Source organism: Vitis riparia, chromosome 9, assembly GCF_004353265.1.
Source record: "Vitis riparia cultivar Riparia Gloire de Montpellier isolate 1030 chromosome 9, EGFV_Vit.rip_1.0, whole genome shotgun sequence".
Lineage (NCBI taxonomy): Eukaryota > Viridiplantae > Streptophyta > Magnoliopsida > Vitales > Vitaceae > Vitis > Vitis riparia.
The window spans coordinates 19,562,141-19,568,140 of NC_048439.1; positions in this window are offsets into that span (position 1 = coordinate 19,562,141).

Sequence of the window (6,000 nt, forward strand, 5' to 3'; positions counted from 1 at the left end):
ATTTGCATTTGGTAACTAACACTTTTATGTAACCTCATTGGAGTGGTATTTTTCATAGTTCCTACGACTGTTTGTTCCTAGAAAGCTTAAAGGAAAAAAATTACGAGGGAAAGAAAATAGAGGAAAAGTAGAAGGAAAAAAGTCAAAGAAAATAAAAAATAGATTTAAAGTTAATAAATTATTTTTATATATTAAACTTTTTTCACTTATTTAACTTTTATATATAAAAATTAAATAATTTAAAAATATATAAATTTCTTAATAATTTAAATTATATTTGATTTTCTTTTACATTTTTTACAATAAAATCAAATATGGGAAAATTATTTTCTTTAATAATTTTTTTCTTTTCTAAATACTTTTTGAAAATTAAACATAAGTTACAAGTCATCAACAAATTCTTTTTTCGACACTATGTGATTGACATCTTAAGAGTGGATATGGTTTTTCATTTATGGCTTCTCCTATACAATCACATGTTAAAGGTGACTAATTAACAAAAAGAAAAAAAGGGACCTTTCAAGGAAAATCATTGTCCCACCACAGAAATTTGTATGTGGTCATAAGCCATTCTTTCTGGATCATTCATTGAACAAGGCAAGATAACCCCAATGCAAAGGTTAAAAATCAGGAAGATTATATTGAAACTTGGTTTTACATATGTCAATATGTTTCAGATTATAAGCCAATCTTATAGTGCTTTCATTAGAGATTGTGGTCACACAAAGGGACTACTACACTAGAGTGTTCAACTATCTATGTTAGGAGTAAATCCCTATTTATGATAACAATAACATATCATAAACAGAAAATGGACAAAGTTTTTCTAAGATTTACGGTGGTTCACTTTCAATGTAAAAACCATGTTAATTCACTTTATTGTTGCAGATTTTGCAATATATATATATATATATATATATATATATATATATATATATATATAATATAATATAATATAATATCAATCCTTACAATAATAGTCTCTCCTCTAGTTTTTCCCTCACATAGAAAATCTATCACCCTAATAATTTCTTATATAATAAAAAAATTAGGGTAAACTAATATAAGTGTAGAACACCTAAAATACCTTTTAAAATTCCCCGTCATCTCTCACATGGCCATGGGAAAAAAGTGAGTAGTATAATTAAGTTTGACACGCCTAAAACAATTATGCTTGGTGATTCACACACTACTCAAGGTTTAAAAGTGGTGAGGTTGAACTAAAATTCACCTTTTAAAGGGTATTAACTTTAAAAGATGTGGTTTATACTCTTTCCATGACAAAGAATCTTACGTCGAGCTTTCTTCTTAATAAGGCCAGGTTTAAGCAAACAATGGAATTTAACTAATATGTAATCTCCAAGAAGGGGATTTTTGTGGGCAAAGGTTATGGTTGTGATGGAATATTTAAATTGAATGATGAAAATAAAGCATCTTCAAATTTTATTATAAGCTATCTTCTTAAAATTTTTGTCATACTCATTTATGTCATAAATAGCAAGTATGTAGGAATAGTGAGTTTGTAGTGATTAATTCTTAAAGAACTTTAAAAAATATGAAACATGCGCTATGATTAAAATCAGAAAGAGGGCCTCATAAAAGTATTGGGAGAAATACCAAATTATTAGAATTGATACATATTTATATAAATTTGAAGGGATTCTAACTCGAGAAGGAAATAGATATTTCATAACGTTCATTAATGATTATTCAAAATATACTTATATATATTAGCTTGTTGAACAATAAAAGTAATGCTTTTGAGAAATTTAAATATTTCTATATTAATAAAAGTTTGACAACTTGAAAAATCGATGTAGTAGAATTTCTTTGGTTTGTCTCATTCTCTAATTTTGTAAGAATAAGAGAATCAAAGATCATGAAGGACATTTTAATATGCCATTGATGAATCCATATAGATTGTGTCCTTGATTGTCAATAACACTTGGGATTTCTAGATCAAATAATTACTTTGAACTAACTTGTTAGGCAAAGTTTGATTCAACAAGCTAGAGAATGGAGATGAAAAATTCATCATTTATTGATTCGAGGTTAATAAACTCAATCTTAACATATTTTTGTTTTTTGAAAGCTACTATGACTTTGATACCATGATGAGACTTTTAGGGGGTGTTTGGTACACGGAAATAGGGAGTGGGAATAAACATCTCATTCATTTTCCCCCTTATTCCTATGTTTGGATAAATATTAAGAAGACAGAAATGGAATAAAAAACTATTTAGACAGAAATCAAATCCAACTTATAAGTGGGATTTGAATTCATAAAAAATAGGTGGTATTCTGATTCATTAAACCCATTTGATAATATAAAATAACATAAATTTACTATTTTACCATTTTATTTCATTCTTGAAACCCGATGTTTATCTTCTTTACAAAGCTAAACTAAATCAATCAAACCTTCCATAACATTTAGAAAAAAAATTTCAATTTCTTATTTCTAGGGTTTTGAATGAAATTTGAATTCTTTTATTTCCTCTTTTGGAAATAGGAAAAACATTTGATAGTTTTGAGAATTTAAATATTATAATATATATATATATATATATATATATATATATATATATTTTGGTAAAATATAATTTTATAACTACTTAAGCATGACAAATTATTCAAATTTTTAATAAAAATGATAATTGAATATTTGTACATTAGGGTTATATGGTTTTTTATGATTAATTTTTTTATTTATTGAGTATATATATATATATATATATATATATATATATATTTAGTCTTATTATTTAATAACAAAAAAAACTCTCAAAATTAATTTTTTTTAAAAAAATAAAAAAATTATTTTAAATTATATGGAAGGATATTATTGTAAATTTATTTCTTTTTCATTTCTATTCCTATTATTATCAAACATTGGAATGGAAACAAAGTCATTCCAATCTTGCATCCTCTATTCCCAAACGCAAACAAGCTCAATTATTCTAACTACAAATGGTAATATTGGATCGGGATTCGATTATCTCATCTGAAAATCAATTGGTGTCTAATGAGGGTAAGTCAAATCTTTTATGGCATTCTATATCACATGACCTCACGGGTCTATTATAAGAGTTATCATTTGGTTATCCATCCCAGGCTTAACAGTTGCATTGTTGCACCCAAAATGCAGTGAATTCTATGTTATACATAATAGCATAACTACACGTTTCTTTTTCATGAATCTTACTCAGTAAATTCTGCAAAATATTTACCAATATCCTTGTGCCACTATGTTCCACAGCAGTGGATTAACTTAATTCTGAACATACAGCCAAGGGGGCCACAATGGCTTGTTGCCTACTTTGGTAACTAAAGATTTCCTTATGATGAAGCATTGCTGGCCCTGGTGGCTTATTCCTTACCTTATCCAGTGAGATCTTATCAAGTTCAGCTTGTAACCACAAACACATACTACCCCTGTACCTTTTCCATATTTGAATAGAGAATAGTGACTTTTATGGCCATAAAGGGTGTAGGTATCTACCAGTCTCATGACAGACAAAACCATTTAAAGGAGCCAATATCTGCAGTTGTCCTTGGTGTCTGATCTTCTATTTTTAGCCTTCTCCTATCTCATCTGATGAGTGTCACATAAAAATTTGCTTATGAACCCAGACATATGCTCTACTTCATCCAATGACTTCTACACAAATCTCTAAGAAAAAAGAAGCCATGATCAAAGGTAAAATCTTGTGCACTTTTCCTCATCTATGAGTTACATTTTACTACATGTGCTGATGAATAAGCAACATTTCCAACCACAAGGGTAGGTCTCCAATCTCAATATTGCTAACTCAGTGAGTGAGAAGCCTCCAAATAGGAGCATAAACTTGAGATTATAGCTCTTACTATAATGTTAAGCTACCAACTTTAAGTTCACTAACATTTGATATGATTAAATGGTTGCTATTTTTCATTCAAGAAAGGAGTAACAGTGTAAGTGATACATTTCTTTTTCCTATTCTTTCCTAGCAACCAAACATAGCATTTGAGAAAATGAGGCCAAATTCATATACTGCACAGGAGAACAGAAATCTTACAACTCAAACTAGAAAACAAGCTACATGCATGAAAAATGTTTGCATCCCCTCTGGCTCCTTTATTTTGTAACTTATAATTATTTCTAGATTTAGAGGGTGTTTGGTAAATCAACTTAATAACTTAATATGACTTAACAATTTAATTTAAGTTATTTAAGTAAATTAAACATGTTTGATAAAATAACTTAATATCACAAAATGTAAAAAATAACTTCAAGTATTAAGTCAAAATAAATTAACTTATTCTTAATCTCAAGTCTCTTTTGCCTCATTTACTCATATTTAGTGAGAATATATTTCACAATTATAATTTTACATTCAAAACTCATTTTTTATAGTAAATATTTTTGTAATTACTTTATATATTTATAGTACTTCAAATATGAATATTTAATAGATAAATTTATTATTTAAGATTATTGAAATTATAAATATTAACTAAAATTAACGAGGTTAAATATGTTAATGTGATAATTTACAATAAATTTTAAGTTAACTTTACCAAAATTACCTTAATATTTAAAGTAAAAAATGTCATAAGTTCAAGTCAATAATTTAAGAACAATTTTAACTTAAAATCAACTTAAGTTATTAAGTAATAAATATTAAATTTTACCAAAGATCCTCTTAGTATGTAACAGTGAAGTTTAAGGTACTGATAGTGTCTTGGGGACTTATGTGTACATAGGATAAAACCCTTTTGCCAAGGGCCTTTCAATAAAATGCCTTCTTGTTGTAAAAAAGGAAATTCGACCATGTGGAAAAATAAAGAAACAAAGTTCCAAATAGATTTTTATTTCTCATTTTAGATATTTTCTCAAGAATCATCCTTTTAAAACCCTAATTCAAAAAACTTCACAAAGAAAAAGAAAGCTTTTAAGCTTATGAAGAGGAAGAAGGGAGAAGAAAACAAAGGAAAAAGTTGTATAGTTTTGTTATTGTGTTGTGCTTTCCATAAAAGAGAGCTATATACAGTGAATGCATAAGGCTAACAATCTGTACACATGGCCTTATAGAATAGAGGGACCAAAACCTGAATATAGCTAAAATTAAAACTTTATTGATGTGTCTCACTCTATTTATCCACACCCCCTCACGCCCTTCTTGCAAACTCAGAGGCCTAGTAAGGACTGTGAGTTTGTTTCAAAAATGAAGAAATCGCTGAATAGGAAGAGCTTTGGTGAGATAATCAGCAAGCTGATTGATAGAGGGAGTATAAGGCACAACAAGAGTTTTTGGAACCATCTGTACGCACAAATTTCGTAAAATTTATCCTGCGAAATTAGCAAAAATAAAATGCGAAAATTAATGCGAACAAATGATTTATCAAATTAAAAAAAAAAAAGTGTAGTGCGGGTACAATCTCATAAATAAATAATATTCTTTCTAAATGAATATTTTTCCCTCTGATTCTTTTGACTTGATCACACTTCGGAAGACGACGATGACGTTTTCTTGATTTCAAAGATCAATCGAGGGCCACAAATGACTTATTCTTGAATGACCTTGTTGAATGGCAAAGAACGATTGTATTAGTTCTTTTGCCGTTTACCGAACTTGCAAGGAGATTTGATGAAGCTCTCTATTGTTGTGAAGCCCCTTCTCCTATACGGGGTTACCTTTGGATTTTCTCCTTAGGATTTTTCTCCTTAGGATTTTCTTCTCTAGAATTTTCTTTTTCCAGAATTTTTCTCCCCCCCTTGATGGAAGACACCTCTATTTATAGGTGAAGATAGGGAATTTGAATTTCAAATTCCCCAATTTTAGTTGCTTAATTCAAGGGATTTAGTTCCTTGATTTTAGCAAATTTCTATCCAGGAGGTTTTACCAACAAGATAATAATAACAATAATAATTTTCTTATTATTATCATTATCCTTTTTTTTTTTGTGTCTACAAATGCCCCCACTTCAAGACACATCACGTACATGCATTGTCATGTG